General features: G+C 38.8%; 1 protein-coding gene across 3 annotated transcripts in view; it reads right to left on the reverse strand.

Moving 5' to 3' along the window:
• SETD4 (SET domain containing 4) overlaps positions 1-21,200 on the reverse strand; it is a 468,053-nt gene that overhangs the window by 202,704 nt on the left and 244,149 nt on the right. The window contains exon 15 of one of the 3 annotated variants that reach the window (XR_003680787.2): positions 5,273-5,421. The exons of the other annotated variants lie outside the window; for them this stretch is intronic. The gene's annotated coding sequence lies outside the window, so the exon portion shown is untranslated. The remainder of the gene's footprint in view (positions 1-5,272; positions 5,422-21,200) is intronic. 3 annotated transcript variants of the gene reach the window in all.

The raw sequence follows: 21,200 nt of genomic DNA on the forward strand, positions 1-21,200 counted from the left end.
GAACCCGGTTCCCCTGCATCGGCAGGCGGACGCGCAACCACTGCGCCACCAGGGAAGCCCCCTCATTACTGTTTTTGATCAACTTCATTCACACCCATGTTCTCACACTTCCCTTCTTTCCCATCCATGTTTCATGTTTCTGACCCTCTTCCTCTTATTTCAAACCAACAAAAAGTAAACAAATTTTTAAAAGCTGAGGGCAGCAAGACTTATCTATTGAAAAGGGGGCATTTAAGAAAATGTCTTTCACACAGCCTTTTGAGACTGTTCTTTGAGAGCAAGAACATATGTCCAGTATAGTATGGATTAGAGCCCCTCTAACCATACAATAAACCCAAAATATCAACTTATACTAACTATACCTCCAATGTTTTCTCTTATGATTTAATCTCAGTATGTTTCTTTAATTGATATCTGCTATTGGTTTGACATCAAGGTCAATTAAAAGCAGCACAGTATGGCCACTATGCAATCAGATAGGTATAAGAAAACACTAGTATATGTCTGACATAGAAAATGCAAATTTGATCATTATGATAATAAATATATTTGTTGAGAGGCTGATGAGTAACCAATGGCTTATTGATAATATCCTCTAATCCCCCTTCCTATTACTAGAAAAAATATAGAAACTGAAATAAAAAGATAATACACTAAGTATTAAAATGAGAAAGCAGAGTGTCCCCTTGATACATAATACCAAAACATTCTTTCATACCTACAACCTGTTTCCTCCTATATCAAATGGAATTATACTGCCCACAAGCCAGTGCCAAGAGGAGCAAGTCAGAGGCAGAGACACCATAGGAAAGCATCCTGAGAATAGCCACGTGTTCCGCAAACACAAGTCATTATTATCAATAAAACAGAAATAAATCCATTAGTTTGAAAAATCTCTCCCCACAAAATGCCTTCATATTATCTGCAGGATCTAACAGATCAGTTTATTGAAGTAGTGTTTTTAATTATGTGCTGTGGGTTAAAATAATCATACACACACTCAGATCCCATGGCTGACTACCCACAACACTTCTTTGTTTTGTTTTGTTTTGTTTTTTTAATCTGGGATAAGATGGTTTTTGTTACTGAACCAGAAAAAATTCCATTTTCCCTTGGTAGTTCACTTGTTAATTCTTAGATAGCTAGAATTTTCCTTTTTGTCTTTGGATTCTCTTTCTCACACAGACAATTGAGTAGAAATAGACAGTACCTAAGATGTGAGGAGCTGTCAGTCAATTGATGTGGAGGTTTCTAAAAGTGCAGCTCCTGGGGTGTCAGGTGCCAACAGGAATACGAGCTGAGGGCATTACTGCCACAGAACTAAACACCTTCCTAGTCCATGCTCTATCGCCAACCCTAGCCTGTCAGTCCTGATATGCCATTCAGGAAGTACTGGCATCCTCCCAATACCTTATATATAGTGTGTCTCACAAACCCAGAGGGGATCTAATGAATGACAGTTCAGAGTGTTTCATACTCTGGGGCCAATAGTCCTGGGCTCCAACCTCTGGACCATCACTTAATGTTTGGAGAACCCCTAGATGGCACTCAGCATCCATAAGCTTCACTTCCTGTAGTGGATATCTGTCATCTTTGTACACACACAGAGACACACAGACACATGCACACACACACCACACCAACACATTTCTAAACACTCTGCCTGTGTTTATGGAAATTTCTCCCTTATCAGTCCTACTTCCCCTATGAATAAGCTAGAAACTCATTTTACAAGCTTTCCTTGCAATTGAAATGTAGCATGTGATCTAGGCTTGATGAATCAGATGCACCCTCAAGAGACTTTAGTGCAGTAGAAAGTAACTTAGGGAAGCATAAGCTCCCCACAATTTTTGTCTTTTGTGAGAGAGACAATGGAAGCCTCCAGCTTATAAAGCAAAAGAGACCTCCAGCATCAGTGATAAAAAACTGTGGTATCTGTGTCCTGTGAAGGTGGTAGAGTCTTCACAAAGACTGTCTACCCTTACAAGGGTCTGTGAGCTTTCCAATAAATCCTATATTAAGTTCTGCTTCTATTTACGCACATTGGTGTATGTTCTTCTGTTTCCAACTAAGAATCCCAACAAATTCAGTTGCTCCATTTATCAAATGGAAATGATAAGGTAGGTATCACAAAAATGCTGAGGATTACCTGGGACAACTAGGTAACAGTACCTGGGATACAGGCAAAAAGCATCCATCGAATGTTAGTTTCACTTTCCACATCTTTTAGTAGTCATATACTTTAATTACTGTATTTATTTTCTTTCTATTAGCATGCTAGCTATGTATTCTTTTACTATTCCTTTAATGGTTAACCTAATGATTACAACATGCTTTCTTGATTTATCACAGTCTAACATATAATTTTTATCATCCCAATTCTGCTAGAACTTTAGAACTGTTTAATTCCATTTACCTTCACAGTATATAATATAATTTTTATCATCCCAATTCTGCTAGAACTTTAGAACTGTTTAATTCCATTTACCTCCATTCCAACTTTTACTTTATTATTATTACACATTTTTCCTGCATCTATTTTAAACTTCAAAGACATTACAATTATTGCTTTGCACAATCAAGAATTATTTCGACTTAGCCACATGTTTATCCCTCCTAATATTATTCATTTCCTCCTGCATCTCCATATTATCATGTGGAATCATTTTCCTTCTGCCTGGAGAAAATAAGTTTTTCTTTTAATACAAACATGCCAGCAGCAAATTCTCTCCATTTTTATTTGTCTAAAAATATCTTTACTTCACTTTCATTGTTGAAAAGTATTCTTAATTCTAGGTTAGCAGTGATTGTCTCTCATCACTTTAAATTGTCCTCTGGATTCCATGGTTGCTCATAAACATCCAACTGTCAGTCTTAACTCCGGATCTTTTAAAGGTAATATGTCTTTCTTCTCTAGTTGTTTTTAAGATTGTAGATTTTACTTTGGTTTTCAGCAGTTTTAGTATGATGTGCCTCTGTTTGCATTTCCATTACTCAAGATTCCATGAATTTCCTGAACCTATGGATTCAGCTGGATAAAATTCTCAGCCATTATCACTTTGAAACTTTCTTCTGCCCTAATTTCTTCCTCCATTCAGTCGGGGAATTCAATTATATGTATACTGGATCTCTTTAGCATATTCCATATGGGTCTAAAATATCTATGTTTTATTAAATCTGAACTTGAATGCTATTGGCTTGCCTTCCAGTTCACTATTCGTGTGTTCTGTTATGTCCAATCCACTGCTAAGCTCCATATATTGTTAATTTCAGATATTGTATTTTCCCATTTTAGAATATCCATTTGATTTTTTATAGATTCCAATTCTTTGGTAAAATTCTCCATCTCTTTTATCCATTTTTTCTCTATTTTTGAACATATTAATCATAGTTATTTTTAAATCCTTGGCTGCTAATTCCAATATTTGACCATCTGTGGGCCATCTTCTATTATCTCTTTTTTCTTGATTATCAATAATATAGTCTCACCTCTTTGCATGTCTTGTAATTTTTTATTGTATAACAGACATTTAAAACTGCAGAGACTCCAGATGATTTTATCATTCACAAAGAGAATTTCTCTTTCCTCCATTAGGTAGATAGTGTAAAGGACTAATCATTCAATCCAATAATGGGTTAAGCTGGAAATTGGCCTGGTTTTAGTTTTAGTAAGACTCATAATACTCCTGCTTTTTCTTTAACTTCTAGGGCATGGACATCCTAGCTTTTTATTGAGATCCTGATGGGGCCTTTGTCTCCTTGGCCCTGAAAGATTCTTAGAGTTTCAGTTTTGCCCTTCAGAAGTCTTCAAATTAGCTCTCTGTCCTCCCATCCAATGAGGCCTCAAAATTTGAAAATGTCTTACTGGGGAGACTAGACAAGTGTCTGCTGCAAGTCCTCTTTTTCTGGGGAAGGGTCTTTGTTTCTCACCCCATATCCAGAATTGGCAAATGATTACAGAGGGATGAGGAATAGCTTCTGATTGCCAGCTCACCCTAGAAGGATTCTCTCCTTTGAAGTTTAGTCTATCTAGTCCTCATTGCTTTTCTAGCTTTCTGATGCCTATAGCAATAGGCTTTTTGTAAATTTATAAATTATCTGTTTCTTTCTAATTGTTGCAGCAAAAGCATTGGCCAAGACCTTCTACATTCTACTTAGGAGTAGAAGTTCCTTTCCCTACTTTGTAACAGATGATGTAATTGGTGACTTGACACTTGTTAAAAGCCCCCAACTTTTTCATTAATAACAGAAGAAACTAGAATAAAGGGAGATCAATCAATCAGCTTCATCAACAAACAGGTGATTGTTGGATTTTATGGAAATTTTAAATTGTGTTTATTTCATTCTCAGGTCTAAAGAACATTTCACTTTGTATAAGAACCACTTCTTTATAGACAGACCAAGTTGACAGAATTTAAATCACAACGTCTAGTTCAAATTCATTTTAATCATTCCACTTATATATACCACAAATCAAAATAAGGCGATTGTGACAGAGGAGAATAATTTTGCCTATCGGCTTCATCCTTGTGATTAAGACACGCTTGTAGTAAATTATTTGGTTTTTGTTAGGATAACACTGAATCATATTTCCCCCATCCCCAGTCAAAATAAGCTTCATACTGATATAACAGAAGAAGAACCGATTGTGGAAAAAGAAAAAAACTGGAAAGCAGCTGTATTTATAATAGAGTGTTCCTATTTATAAAAAGGTTCTAGATATGATGACTGCAAAACCTGCCTCCAAGCAACTCCATGTACCAATCGCTGCACTGAGGAAGACAGAAAGATAAGAAATTATATCACATGTTGTGCATAAATCTAATGAAGGTGGCATAGAAATGTGAGGGCTGAGAACCCACCAAGCACTAAGGAAAAGACTGACTTCTTACATGGTCCTGCCAGCCCTTTATTCTAGGAATACAATGACTCTGGAGAGTTCATCAATGCTTCTGGTATAAAAATGGGAAAGAGTCTTATCACATGTAAGTCATGGTCTAGATGATATTTGTCTTAATTTCCAACTCCTTTCCATCTCCATGGCTACTCACCTTTTACAGAACCACCTAAGTGATGTCTTCTTTTGCCATAAAGTGCACAGACATATCACTTTAAAGGTACACCACCTTCATTTTCCTAGATTCATTACTGCCCTCCCACCCCACCATTATGTTGTACCTTTATTTTTAGAGACTTGCAAGGATAGTAGAATGAAGAGTTAGAACAGAGGCATTTTAAGACCTTTCTATTCTAACAAGGAGGCACAGCTCACCTTACATAATGCACAGGGCCAATCCTGGTCAGAGCAATTGAGGAAATGGATGGTTCTTCTCATAGGATGGGCTGGGAGGACAATGGTATCATTAATCGTTCACCATTTCGAACCCATTCTTTGGATGTGCCATCTCTATCTTGTCACAGCTGGTGAAAAATTTAAAGGTCACTTTTATTTTTCCAATCAACAGCTTGACATGATCCAATAAAAATGCAATTCCTTTAATGCACAGGCTAATGCACCAGCAAATTGAGGTCTAAGGCCCCCATGCCTGGCGCACACACAGATAATCTCTTCCCTGAAACAAATCTTTCCTTCCCAGCAAAGGGTATGAATTATTTGTCCAAACAATCTCCCACGCTTAGCTTAATACAAAAGCTCTGTCAGTGTTGAAATTTGGGTGGAACCCACCAAATCCAAGGCTCTATAGTTCAGGGGGAAAAAAATCAAATGCCTGGTATGATGAGAGATCAAATGAAATCAAAACATTCTACCTTGCCAAGCATTTCCAGCAGCCAAATACCAATACTAGTTCAAGATAGATGGCTTAGACTTAAGGTCATAGAGGTATTACTTAAAGATGTTTCAATATTGTTCCTTCAACAAATGGCTTGCTTTCTTATACTTTCTGCTCTTAAAAAGTTTCAAGGGCTTGAGATGTGTGAATAGGTTCTTCGATATCTTATTTTGACATAAATATATTTATGACATAGTAGAGATAGTACGTTTGTTCAAAACACTATATCTATACTTTTTAAAATGTCCATGATAGATGATACACTGGTACATTTTTGCTCCTACAAGTGAATCATCAAACTACTGAGATGAAGACTAAATGACCACCTGTTTCTTTGGTACATCCACCTCTGGCCAGGTTCTCCACCCGTTCCCAGGTACCCAGAACCAGCTTAATCTCACTCAACAGAAAGTTTGGTTGAACCAAGAATGTTTTTATCTCTCTGCCATCCAACATGTAAGCCTGACTCTTGTCTTTCATTTCAACCTTTAGCCATATCTGAAGACATTATCCACCTTTTAACACAGTTCCCTGTGTAAAACACCTAAAATAAACAACCTCCTGCCAGTTCCCAGTGTTAAAATCTTTACCCACTTTGTATCACTTTGTTGATTCATTTGTCAATAACATGTGGATTCAGAAAGACCATAAGTCGAATCAGGTCCCCACGCCCCCCCAAACATAACTATACACAGAAAAATCCTACGTGATACAGTCTATAAGATGGAGATTAGTTTTGGCTTCCTAATCTAGCTTCAAAAAAGAATTCGCCTTGAAATAACCATGGCCAACTTTGCAGATCACAGAAATTTTATAAAGCACTATTGCAATCATTATCTCACTTGATCCTCACAAGAACTCTATGAAGTCAACAAAGCAGGCATGATCCTTATTTTAAAGATTATGAAATTAGGACCCAGAGAGGTTAATTACCCTCCAAACAGCCCCCTGGTAGTAAGTGGCAGAGTCCCAACAGTGTCATAGTTCCAGCACATCACACAGACTCAGAAAACCCTGATTAATTTCATCTTAAGCACAACATACAGGACTTATTAGAGCAGTATTACCAGCTATCACAGGGATAAATATCTCTTGAAATTAAGCCTTCTGAATGTGGTGCCAAGTTATTACAAAGCTCCGGCTCCTTCTAACAGTGTTTCACCCTGTTGTGCTTAAACTTCTCTCTCTTTCCACAGGTTCACAGGGCTCTTCTCCATCGGTTTTTATTGTAAATTTTACAAATATCTGATCATGTTAAAATGGTTGGGTGGTACTTCTTTAATGTTCAGTCAGTGATGTGAAACTATCCTGACTGTAATAAGTGACTTCTCTGCAGGATTGATCCTGCAATTACTCAACAACCTTCCCTCATTCTATTAGATCCTGTCTTTACTTTACATTTTCATATTTTGTTCATCACAGATTTTTATACTAACTTTTATTTTTTTAAAGATTGCACCACAATGTCATTTGTCTTGATTACTGAGCTTTAATTTAAAAGGCATTTTAAATTTCATGCCGGGACCAATTGCCTCACTTGCCTCACCCAAGCCCCAGTCCTGTTTATTTGAAATCCTGCCTTTTCTGGTCAAAAGCAGTTTGGTGTTCCAGGTTACATAGATCTTGATCTTGGTCAGCTTACTTAAATGTTCTGAGCCTCCATTACTCATCATAATCTTGGACTCATGAGAGTATTTAACTCATATGATTGTATAAAAGATGTTCATGAAAGGTCAGGCATATAGTTAATATAGAAAAAACTGATAGCTCTTGTTAAAATTATTACCATTTTTTCCTTGTTAATTTTTAAAATTTGTAGTGTGGTAAAATACACATAACATCAAATTTACCATCTTAACCACTTTCAAGTGTACAGTTCAGTAGTACTCAGGATAACCAACCTCCAGAACTCTTTTCATCTTAAAAGACTGAAACTCAGTACTCATCACTCCTCCTCCAGCCCCTGGCAACCACCAATCTACTTTCTGCGTCTATGAAATTGACTACTCTAGGTACCTCATTTAAATGGAATCATACAGTATCTGTCCCTTTGTGTCTGCCTTATTTCACTTAGCATAATGTGCTCTTGGGTTCCTCCACGTTGTAGCATGTGTCAGAATTCCTTTGCTTTTTAAGACTGAATAATGTTCCATTTTATGTATAGACCACATTTTGGTCATCCATTTATCTATCGGTGGACATGTGGATTATGTTCACCCATTGCCTATTGTGAATAATGCTGCTATGAACATGATGAAAAAATATTACTATAATTTTTATTCTTGTCTTTTTATTTTCTCCACTATATCTGACACTGCGCAGCATGAGGGCTTATCTACGGAGTGAATGATAAAACCACCCTGGAATCATTCTGATACAACCTTGGTGCTAGTCTAGCTTCAGAAAGGTGCAATCTGCGGGACTCAAACATAGTAACTTTTCATCATTTATTGATTGAGGCTAAAGTGGTGTGAATGTAGTTCTGGACTGATTCAGCCAATGAGTGGAGAGCATAGAACAAATCAGCACTTACAATTCCTCTGTCAAATGGAGACGCATCCATGGGTATTCCACTGAATCTGTCAGCCAACATCTGTTAGTCACTTTGGCAAAAAACTGTGTTATGTTCAAAAAATTTTCCCCTGATATTCTGCACTTGAATTAAGCTGGTGCCTTCTGAATAATGGAAGAATCCCAGGGAAAATTTTTTAATATGTTATCGTCAAAACATAGATTCTTCCAGCTACATTACAAGGGCATTAATAGACGATAGGACTTAGAATTCTCTTCTTCTTTCTTTCATTCAAATATATTTTCTTTCATTCAAAGCTATTGACCACCTAGGAGGAACCAGGCATTTGGCACAAAATAACCAAGAGAAGCAAATTACAGTCTACCTAGAAACACACACTTCGAGAGATCAATTTAACAGCTTAATATTCTCCCACTTAGGGCCCCCCCACCCAAGGACAACCACAGCAGAACGAATCTCTCTCAGAAAACCTGCACAGAGTATCTTGGGAGCTTGTCACAACTGGTCCTTGGCATTTTCTCTCCTCTGGTCTTCACCAAGTTTGACAGCCATTTCTTCTGATTATCACCTGGGGATGACTGAATTTTATGGTCTGCTTTCTAGTCAGGGTTCTCCAGAGGAAGAGAATCAATGGAATATATAGAAAGAGAGAAAACGAGCAGCTTTTTAAGGAATTGACCGATGTGATTTTGAGGGCTGGCAAGTCCAAAATCAAGTAGGATGGGTGGTAAGGCTAAAGATTCAGGTAAGAGTTGATGTTGCAGTCTTGAGTCCAAAATCTGCAAGGAAGGCAAACAACCTGGAAACTCAAGAAGAATTTCTATGTTGCAATCTGGAGAAAGACAGAATTTCTTCTTCTTCAATAAACCACAGACTTTGCTCTTAAGGCCTTCAACTGATTGGATGAGGTCCACCCACATTACGGAGGGTAATCTGCTTTACACAAAGCCTACTGATTTAAATGTTAATCACATCTAAAACATACCTTTATAGTGACTTCTAGACTGGTGTCTGACCAGACAACTGGGCACCCTAGCCCAGCCAAGATCATACATAATATTAATCATCACAGTATATCTCTTTTTTAAAATAAAATCAATAATTAGAACACACAAAAAAACTATTCAATTAAAAAATGATCAAAATATTTGAACACACAGTTCACTCACAAATATATACAGGTGGCAAAGAATCACATGAAAAGAGGTACAGCGTCATTAGGTAAATGAAAATTAAAAGGCATTTTTTTTTTTTTGGGGGGGGTATGCGGGCCTCCCTCTGTTGTGGCCTCTCCCGTTGTGGAGCACAGGCTCCGGACGCGCAGGCTCAGCGGCCATGGCTCACGGGCCCGGCCGCTCCGCGGCATGCGGGATCCTCCCAGACCGGGGCGCAAACAAAAATTTTCCCCTGATATTCTGCACTTGAATTAAGCTGGTGCCTTCTGAATAATGGAAGAATCCCAGGGAAAATTTTTTAATATGTTATCGTCAAAACATAGATTCTTCCAGCTACATTACAAGGGCATTAATAGACGATAGGACTTAGAATTCTCTTCTTCTTTCTTTCATTCAAATATATTTTCTTTCATTCAAAGCTATTGACCACCTAGGAGGAACCAGGCATTTGGCACAAAATAACCAAGAGAAGCAAATTACAGTCTACCTAGAAACACACACTTCGAGAGATCAATTTAACAGCTTAATATTCTCCCACTTAGGGCCCCCCCACCCAAGGACAACCACAGCAGAACGAATCTCTCTCAGAAAACCTGCACAGAGTATCTTGGGAGCTTGTCACAACTGGTCCTTGGCATTTTCTCTCCTCTGGTCTTCACCAAGTTTGACAGCCATTTCTTCTGATTATCACCTGGGGATGACTGAATTTTATGGTCTGCTTTCTAGTCAGGGTTCTCCAGAGGAAGAGAATCAATGGAATATATAGAAAGAGAGAAAACGAGCAGCTTTTTAAGGAATTGACCGATGTGATTTTGAGGGCTGGCAAGTCCAAAATCAAGTAGGATGGGTGGTAAGGCTAAAGATTCAGGTAAGAGTTGATGTTGCAGTCTTGAGTCCAAAATCTGCAAGGAAGGCAAACAACCTGGAAACTCAAGAAGAATTTCTATGTTGCAATCTGGAGAAAGACAGAATTTCTTCTTCTTCAATAAACCACAGACTTTGCTCTTAAGGCCTTCAACTGATTGGATGAGGTCCACCCACATTACGGAGGGTAATCTGCTTTACACAAAGCCTACTGATTTAAATGTTAATCACATCTAAAACATACCTTTATAGTGACTTCTAGACTGGTGTCTGACCAGACAACTGGGCACCCTAGCCCAGCCAAGATCATACATAATATTAATCATCACAGTATATCTCTTTTTTAAAATAAAATCAATAATTAGAACACACAAAAAAACTATTCAATTAAAAAATGATCAAAATATTTGAACACACAGTTCACTCACAAATATATACAGGTGGCAAAGAATCACATGAAAAGAGGTACAGCGTCATTAGGTAAATGAAAATTAAAAGGCATTTTTTTTTTTTTGGGGGGGGTATGCGGGCCTCCCTCTGTTGTGGCCTCTCCCGTTGTGGAGCACAGGCTCCGGACGCGCAGGCTCAGCGGCCATGGCTCACGGGCCCGGCCGCTCCGCGGCATGCGGGATCCTCCCAGACCGGGGCGCGAACCCTGGTTCCCCTGCATCGGCAGGCGGACGCACAACCACTGCGCCACCAGGGAAGCCCTAAAAGGCATTTTTAAGTCCAGTTTTTAAAAATCCCACTTCAACTTTAGTTCATCTGAAATGGATTGAGACTTACCATGTGAGGTGACCCATGCATCTACAGACACCTCATTTGCTTTATTCAGTTAATGCTTTAACATGACCCTAGCAATTAAACACTTTTTAGCAGGAAAGTGTTAATACCGGATTTCCGCTTTTGCCATACTGTACACAAAACCAACATCCTCCTCCTCCGTATTTTAGTTTCATTATTTGTGCAGCAGCAAACTTTTTCTGTAAAAACCCATACAATAAATGTTTTAGGTTTTGTGGGCCAGAAGGTCTCTGTTGCAAATACTCACCTCTGCCTTTTCACCGTAACATGAAAGCAGCCATAGACAAGGTATAAATAAAGGAGCATGGCCGTGTTCCAATAAAACTTTATTTACAAAACTAGGTGGTGGGCTAAGTTTGGCCAGCTGGCCTTTATTTGCTGACCCTTACTCTATACAACAGCCCATTCTGTTTTACTTCCTGACATTAGAAATTCAGAGTGAAATGATGTATTTGCAAGATGCCTAATCATTGTCAAATTAATTGTAGGGAAACATTTTGTAAGGAAGATATAGTCAACCAAAACAGCAAAACACAACAAAACAAAACAACAACAGAATCAGAGTTCCCCTCTCAGCACTTGTGATGTCATAATACAATAAGAAATATATATTTTGGTCTTTATCTCCTAGTCAGAGCTCCTAAAACCTTTGTGATTTCCTGAGCAATGTAGAGGCTAGAAGCACCTTTTGTTCTAATATTTGGTCTCTGATTCTGATTCCTGCTGTAGAGCTCCTAAATCCCTTGGAATTTACTAAGTGACAGAAGCATCTCTTGTTCTAATGAGGCAACTCTTGGTGGGCTCCTGGATGGCTTCAAGATGAAGGCTGGTCACCAGAAAGACCTAGCCATGATGAGAAGCATGGAACTTTCAGCCCTACCTCCCCCCACTCCAGGACTGAGTTAATAACTGATCATGCCTAGGTGATGAAGCCTTCATGAAAATCCCTGAACTATGGGGTTCCAAGAGCCCCAGGATGGTGAACGTCCACATGCCAGGAAGATAACGTGCCTGGAAAGGGCATGCAAGTTTCACACACCTTTCCACATACCTTGCCCTACGCATCTTTCACATGGCTGTGCCTGAGCTGTAACCTTTTATAATGAACCAGTAGTCTAGCAAGTAATCTATTTTCCAGAGTTCTGTGAGATTGTCTAGCAAATTATCGAACTCAGAAGGGGGTCATGGGAAACTCTGATTTACAGCTGGTTAGTTCGAAGCACAAGTGACAACCTGGACTTGCAATTGGCATCTGAAGTTGGGGTGGGGGGGGGACGTCTTGTGGGATCTGAATTGAATTGTAGGACACCCAGCTGGTGGTGGAGATTGGTCAGTGTGGGAAAAAGCACACACACTCACACAAATTTAGTGGCCAGAAGTGAAGTGTGAGAGTAAAGGAAAACAGTTTTCCCTAGACAGCGCCATTCCACATGGAAACTCTCGGTGACATCACTAACAGGTCCTAAGTGCCTGGCACAGAAGAGATGTTCAAATAAAGTTGAATATCATTATTATTAGAACTACATAAGTAAAGTGTGAGTAGCTGAAGTTGTTATAACTACCATTACTAACGCAAGCTACAAGATACTTTTTAACTGACCTCATGTCATAGTTTATGGATCACAAATTGCCAACTTTCTTTTTTTTTTTTGTGGTATGCGGGCCTCCCTCTGCTGTGGCCTCTCCCGTTGCGGAGGACAGGCTCCGGACGCGCAGGCTCAGCGGCCATGGCTCACGGGCCCAGCCGCTCCGCGGCATGTGGGATCCCCCCAGACCGGGGCGCGAACCCGGTTCCCCTGCATAGGCAGGCGGATGCGCAACCGCTGCGCCACCAGGGAAGCCCCAACTTTCTTTTCAGGGTATAAATCTGAGGCCTGGATGATTAGAAATAGTCCCAGGTGCTAGGAATTAGAGGTAAGAGGAGGAAATGGTAAAACCAGGTTTGGAAGCCCTTGCCAAGCACAGGCATGTTGTAGGTGCCTTTCACAGCTATTAGAGTTTTTTTGTTTTTTGTTTTTGAACAAAATGGCACACAAGTTTATTGTGGATTTAGGCTATCTTGCCTAATAAAAACAAATTTTATTGAAGGAATTTGAGACTAATTCATCCCTTAACTTCAAATCTCTCCTAGTTCACTTACAAGTTTCTAATGTGGAGGCAACAACATTTTAGTGGAAAGGGCATGCTCTGGGGAGCCAAAGAGATTTAGGTTCAGGTCCTCCTCTCTCATTACTTGCCTGCTGTGTGACTCTGGGGGAGTTATTTGACCTCTCTGAGTTCCAGTTCACTCACCTATGAAATGTGAATAATGATACCTACCATACAGAGATTTGTGAGTGTTATGAATTGAAGTGTGTCCCCAAAAAAGATATACTGACTTCTTAAGCCCCAGTACTTGTAATGTGACCTTATTTGGAGATCGGGTCTTTACAGAGGAAACTGGGTTAAGATGAGGTCATTAGAGTGGATCCTAACCCAATAGAACTGGTGTCCTATGAAAAAAGGAAAATTTGGACATAGAGATAGATACACATAGAGGGAAGATGATGGGGGGACGGAGACAAAGATTGGAATTATGTTGCCACAAACCAAGGAAAGTCTGGGGCTACCGGAAGCTCGAAGAGGCCAGGAAGCATCATCCCCTAGAGGTTTCAGAGGGAGCACTGCCTGCCCACATCTTGGTTTTGGACTTCTGGCCCCTGGAACCAAGAGACAATAAACTTCTGTTGTTCTAAACCACTCAGCTTGCAGTACTCTGTTAAGGCAGACCTATAGCAAACTACTACATTTAAAATTCAATAAGATCATGGAAAGGAAGTATATGGCTCAATGCCTGATCTGTAATAGATGTCAAAAACTTGTTTGAAGAAATAAATAGTCTTTTCAAAGTCCAGTTCCCATATTGACCCCTTACTTTATGCTGTACTAGGATACTTAGCATACGTTCTCATTTATAATTCTTACAACAACCCTATACAATATGGGGACTGATCAGTCCCGCCCACTTTAGAGATGGAGGGAACCACAGCCTTAGGAGGTTAAGTAACTTGTCCAAGGTGAACAGCTAGGAAGTGGACACTGTATGTCACCAACTCATTTAGGGTTAAGTTACCTAAAGATGGGGTGCCCTGTCTGTAGCAATGTCGCTAGAGGAATCAAGCAGTCAGAGTTGTGTAAAAAAGCCTTTTCCATAGGAAAATGTGATCTAAGTGTCCCATGCTAATCTAAAGCACATTCCATGCACCTTCAGTGGCATACGCTAACCATAGACTCCTGAGGTCCTATATACTTTAATTCCACTAAAAGGATAGGTCATTGGAAAGGAGATATACGATGGGCATGGAGATGTGCTGCTGACACAGAACCTCCTTCAAAGAAGGGCTTGTTGCCCCGGCTGTCAATTCCTTCAGAGTTGTCTGAGCTACAGAAAGACCCCACCCGAGGTCACGGCCTTCCAGAGCAGTCTATGGAGGAACAAGCGTTTCAAGCCAAAGTCGGCTCCTGTAACCACACTACTCACTCTAGAGCTCCCCCTCCAGGTTGACGGAGGTATTGTCAGGCCTGTATCACAGGTGGGTGTCTCCTGCCCAGTTCTACTTCTCCACTGTTCCTTTTACCTGCTGTTCCTTAAAAATATGCTACACACCAAATCCCACCTCCAAATCTGCTTCCAGAAAACTCACTACGCTTTGCCTCTAACTTGGCAAGGAGTGATACTGGCCCAGGTATGAAGCTGACAGAATATCCAGGGAAAGAAAAGATCCTGGTATCCATGTCCTTGTGACTTGAGTCCAGAGGAGGAAATGCAGTGAGTTGTGGATGCAGGGCTAAAGTGTATGTAATAAATCTCCACCCCGGTCATGGACAGATCTGAGGTCCCATTGACTTAAAATGAAGAGACGGAATCTCCATAAAATAACATCAAAAGGAAGCGTTCATCTCCCCAGGGGGAGTCAGAAAGTAACCCTCTGCTGGTTATGGCATCAAATCCCCAAGGCCAGACAAATGTATTTTTTAAAGGAATGTGCAATAAGAACATTGAAACCTGATATTTCGAATCGTATGGATCAATTCCCAAAATCATACATGCTTGGCTAAGAAAAGCCCATCCAAATGGCACTTCAGGCTATTACAGTTATGGGGGCGGGGGAAAGATATTAAAAGTCTTGTGATTTGTGCACAAAGACCCTTGGCTAGTAGGAATTGCTGCATAAATATGTTTTTTTTCACATTTCCACCAAATCAAGGTCAAATTAAGCTAAGTAAAAGGGGGGAGGGGAAAGGAGTAAATTGTTCCATGAAAATTTTTGAGCTGATTAAAAATTTACAGAGAAAGGAATCCATTCCAAGCACAGTCATGCCATATCTCCTGCATAAAGGGAGCCTGGTTACTTAACTCTAAACCCTGCCTCTCGGGCTATCTGATTACCCCTTATCAGGGGCCATTAGTGTCTGATAATAGCAACCAATCCCTTGTTTGGTCAGCCTTGATTTCCTTAAAGAAAAATCTCCTGCTTTGGCATGCAACGCCTCCCTTTGTCCACCCAATGGAGTAATGCAAGAAATAAAGATATATTTTAAGATCTGGCACCAAAAGGCAAGTCACTTCCTGCCTATCCACAAACATACTTTTCCATGTTCCTGTCACCAAGCAGTAGCATCTTCTTGCCCCAGGCTTTTGAACAGAGAAATGAAATAGCACGCAATATGCATTACGATAATTACAAAATATGTAGAATGCACGTCAACAGGACTGTAGAAATCTTTTAGCCCAGCCGCTTCCTTTTATGAGTGAGGAAACAGAAGCCCACAGCCTCATAGGGTAGTAAAGGTCAAGTCTAGATTTCTGATTCCCAAACCAGACTGATTTCCACTAAGACAAGTCATGACCCTCATCATATCAAGTTGTCTACAATATGACGTACACAGAAAACAAACTATTCCGCCTGATTCATTCCAGAAATGTCGTCTCACCTTTGCCATTGTGTGTCTTATGGCATTTACAAACATTTTAAAGAGAATTCTGACTAATTGGGATCCATCACCAACGAATAATGGCTAGAGGGGGAAAATCACCTTTGAAATGAAAAGTCTGTGGCTATTGACCTCTGGTTTGAAAATGCAGTCTTTCCCAGTTTCCACAGAGGAGAAAACAAGATATGGAAAAGAAGATATAGAAAAGGGGGAACCCCAGAAGAAGAGTGAAACTATGATTGGCAGGCAAACTATTACCAGAATATGGAAGCAGTGGTGCTAACATGACAGGCAAAGCCAACAGCTGCTCCACTGGAGCTCAGACACTCATTCCGCCTCCGCACTCAGAAACCGAGCTCTGTATGCAACAGAAAACAGCTCAGCCATCCCCATGTTGTGTGGACGCAAGATTTTAGGTAGTTATAATCCCTTCAGAGCCTCACTGTATACTTTATTCTGAAGAAGGGAACTAAGCAAATGACTTGGGGACGGCAGAAAAGGGGTGACCAGTGAGGGTGCCTTCATGCTGGGAGGGGCAGTGCCAACTGCTGAGATGAGTCAAGAACTTCAGTAGGAGGAGATGTGCGCGTCATACTTTGTCATACCTTCTGCCAGTTCAAAGTGTCAGGAAAGCAAATGGTAAAGAGAGGATCCCACTTCGCAGACATCTGGGAGAAAGAACCAAAATGTGGAGCGCAAATTAAGTGGACAACATCCAAAGGGTTGCTGGTGAGACCCAGAAGAATGTTAAGACACCAACAACATTGGCCATCTGAAATCAACTATCTGCTTCATGTCTGGTAAAGGCAGACTGGATCACGTAGAAAACTGAAACTGTGATGAAGAGAAGAGTTGGGTGTTCTGGATGAAAGCGAAGAGATAAGGAGATAAAAATGAAGAGCAAGAAGATGGCAGATCCCCAGAACTGACACTGTCAACTTAAATACCATGAATTCTTGAGGAGGTATTTCAGCCAGAAAGGCTGAAAGGAAAGTTTTGATTTAAAATAATTTACAAAAAATGTTAGAGTTCAAAAAACACCTGAGTATGTGGAGGAAAAGCGTTCATTGACCACGTTCCAACCTAAATTGATGAGAGCAGCCCCCATCAACACACGTTCTGACAACTCTTAAATCATATAAATGGAGAAAAAGGGCATATAAGCATTCAGGCAGAGGGGGGAAAAAAAGGAAAGAAAAAGAAGTAATCTACAACAGAACAAAAATTAAAGCAGCTTCAGGTATCCCTTCCATAACACTGAAAACAAAAAGAAAATGCAACTACAGTTTTGTCTAACTTTAAACTGGACAAAAAGATTATGAGAAATACACCAAATAATCAAGAAATGATTCAAAAAAATAAGATTTTGTGACCTAAAAGGACTGGTGGTGAACATTAAAATTCATTAAAGATGATCCAAATAAAGATTATAAAAGTGCTGATCAAACTAAAAATAAATGTAAAATACCTCTTAAAAATAAGGAATAGTAAAAAAAAAAAAAATACTCATTGAATATCAATAATCCGAATCTAAAAACACAGGTTATATTTTTTTAAATCTCAGAAATGAGAAAGGGGAGTAAAAACACATTAAATCTCTGACTTGGCACAGAAAGCTTTTTTAAATATTATCTCATTCTTAATTTTGATTATTATAGAAATACATATTTTCAATTTATTTAACTTAAAGAGACATGAGCAAAATTTAAACTAGAGTACATTAACTCAAAATCACGGAGAATGTAAAGGTAAAGAATAAGAATAGGAAAAGAACTCAAAAAAAAAAACAAACCAGAAAACATTAAAAAGAAGGAAAAACTTTTCAAAAAAACATAAATATCATGGCAAAAATAAATAAAAACATCAAAGGATGATCTGATTGGATTTTAAAAAATCAAACATATTCTGCTCTCAAGAGATATGCTGAAATAAAATGAACAGGAAAATTTAAAAGAAAAAGAGAGAGCAGAAAGATTTATTACAGAAATTTTTAAGGTAGACTTTAAAAAGTAGGAAAGTATGGAAATTATTTATGACAAAGTTGAATATTAAGAAGAATATTAAACAGTACAAGAACTGGAATTTTATATCAATAAAGTTGGAATCCAAAATGAATACACAACCATAATAAACATCTGTTGACTACCACAGCATCATAATATGAAGCAAAAATAATAAGAAATGAGTGATAATATTTAAGCAAAAGAGGAAGCCACTACATAGAAATTAATAAGCACTCTCTTAAATAACCTTGAATGAAAAATTAAACCAACAAGTGGAGTTTTTTTAATGAGTAATATTTTAAAACTATCAAAACTTTTGAGGTAGGATCAAAATAGTACTCATAGGAAAGTTCTCATTTAAATTCTCTTAGTATTAAAAAAAAATAAAAGTAAAATAACTAGCCCTCAGTGCAAAAACCAGGCATATCTATAGGATGCAGAAAAAATGTTTAATACTAGTTTTGTTAAACCATAGAATTAATAGGTAAATCCTGGAACAGATTTTTTGGAGAACATAAACAAATACACACATATTTCTAGTCACTCAAAACAAGAAAATAAAATCAGAAAATGAAAATATACCTATAGAAATGAAAAAATATAGAAATGACCCCAAATGCAAAGAAGGTTTAAAAATATAAAAGCATAGTTTGTATAGTTCTGTGCTAATCCCCTTGAAAATCTTCAAGAAATGGCAGATTCTTTTAAGAAAAGAAAATAAAAGCAAAAACATCTCACTCACTCAGATAAACCAAAACTATAGAAACGCTGGGAAAGTTACTCACAATTTACTTCCAAGAGGTTATAACCCATAACAGGCTTTTTAGATATACTCTTAAATAAGGAATAGATTATTTTTATAATGTATAAATCATGTCAGAGCATAGAAATTATAGAAAGCTTGCCACCAACACCATTTATACAACTGGTCTAATTCTGAACAAAACCAGAAAAGAGAGAAAAGAGACAAACCAAACAAAAAAGAAAGAAAAAAAAATCCTATAGACTGATCTTATAAACATAGACACAAAAATTCTAAATCAAATACCACAAGAGAATTTCACATTATTTTAGAAGAATGACCCACCTAAAAATATTTACATAAGGAATCCATGGGCCATTTAATATTAGGCATTGTATTAATATAATACAACACATCAGGGCCAATTTGGAAAACGGCGTGATACTCTCAACACTATCCAAAGAGTTTCTAAAGTCAGCTGTTCACGTACTATCTAGATATTGAAGGGTAAAAAGTGATTTCCAGATAGCCAGATAATTCTTTAAGAAAAAGATCAAAGTCCAAACTATACAGCTATCTGGGATTAAATATTCATTAATTCAAATAGAATATTCCTTGAGAAAGAGAAATATTATGTTACAAGCCATTTCCTCAATATTATGAGCAATAGGAACTCCCAAATCCAACCAAGAAGGACCTCCAGAGCCTCAACCTGGCTGTCACTTGACACAGTCATTTGCCCCTCTGTAGGTCATCTACTTCTTGTCCATCTCCCTCCATGACTCAGCTACGCTACCCCTAGACACACTTGTATTTCATCTCCTCTTCATCCTCTTCATCCCCTGCAGGAACTTACCGGTAACACCCTCTTCCTTCATGGCCCCAGTTCTATCAGAACTCTCCATCCTGATTATTTCCTGTCTGTCTCCTCTGAGACCACAGACTCCTGGGGCCCTGTGTTGTGTCACCATGTAATTTCACTACCCAACCACACAACACAGAGTAAGCACTCAATCCATTTTGATTCTTTGTTCAATTAATCAATCCCCAAATTTGCAAGTACATATCTATATTGATTTCTGTGTAGCAAAACAATTCTAAACTAATAACTGAGTCATATTTCCCTCCAGCAAATGGGTCCAAAACTCTCACACGCTCATACATACATATACACACCTAGCAAGTTTTAAGGCCCGATTCCAACTTTGCACTTGAAGTTTTAAGATTTGCCACAGGAATCTGGGGAACAAAAGCTAAAAATCAGTCTGCTGTCATTTTCCTTCCTGGTTTGGTTTCATCTGTGTAGGCAATGAGAAAACACAACTAAGCTAATCCAAGTTTCCCACTTCAATTACCCGTTGGGAAGGGGTGATCTCCCAATGAAACTCTAACCCAGAGAATTTAGTTTCCTCAGCTAACGGCCTGAACATCTCCCCTTGGTCAAATCCAAAGAGACTTTCCTCTCTTTCGTGGGGAGGGATAAATTGGGAATTTAGGATTAACAGATACATACTACTGTATATAAAATAAATAAACAACAAGGACCTACCATATAGCACAGGGAATTATATTCAGTATCTTGTAATAACCTATAATGGAAAAGAAGGTGAAAAAGAATATATATATATATATATATATATATATAACTGAATCACTTTGCTGTACAACTGAAACATTACAAATAAACTATACTTCGATTAAAAAAAAATTCCCTCTCTTATAAAAGGCAACTTTCTATTTTTTTTTACATTTCCTGTACCAAGTTATACTTATGAAAACCATACTAACATGGCCAGGTCCCTCCCATTAACCAATTTGCCAGTCTTCATGGGAATAGAAACAGCTCTAAGGACTAAGAATCCTAACTATTGCACTAACTGGGAGAAAAACAGACTGTCCTCCTTCATTTTTCCAACTCCAAAATTATAGATAAAACCCCCAGAATCCACCACAGAATTGGCTGAAATAAATATCTCCTGAAATGATAATAGAAAATTCATTTTTGTGTGTCTTGATGCATTTTGAGTCTAGGGTTCTAAAGAGTTTGTCACTCTGATCTCTAATTGGGCTTTGAAATGGATTTTTTAAAAGAATCAAGACAATCTTAAAAGTTCAGTTAGATGGGGCTTCCCTGGTGGCGCAGTGGTTGAGAGTCCGCCTGCCGATGCACGGGACACGGGCTCGTGCCTCAGTCCGGGAAGATCCCACGTGCCGCGGAGCGGCTGGGCCCGTGAGCCACGGCCGCTGAGCCTGCGCGTCCGGAGCCTGTGCTCCGCAACGGGAGAGGCCACAACAGTGAGAGGCCCGCGTACC

This window comes from Physeter macrocephalus, chromosome 8 (genome assembly GCF_002837175.3).
Source record: "Physeter macrocephalus isolate SW-GA chromosome 8, ASM283717v5, whole genome shotgun sequence".
Classification (NCBI taxonomy): Eukaryota; Metazoa; Chordata; class Mammalia; order Artiodactyla; family Physeteridae; genus Physeter; species Physeter macrocephalus.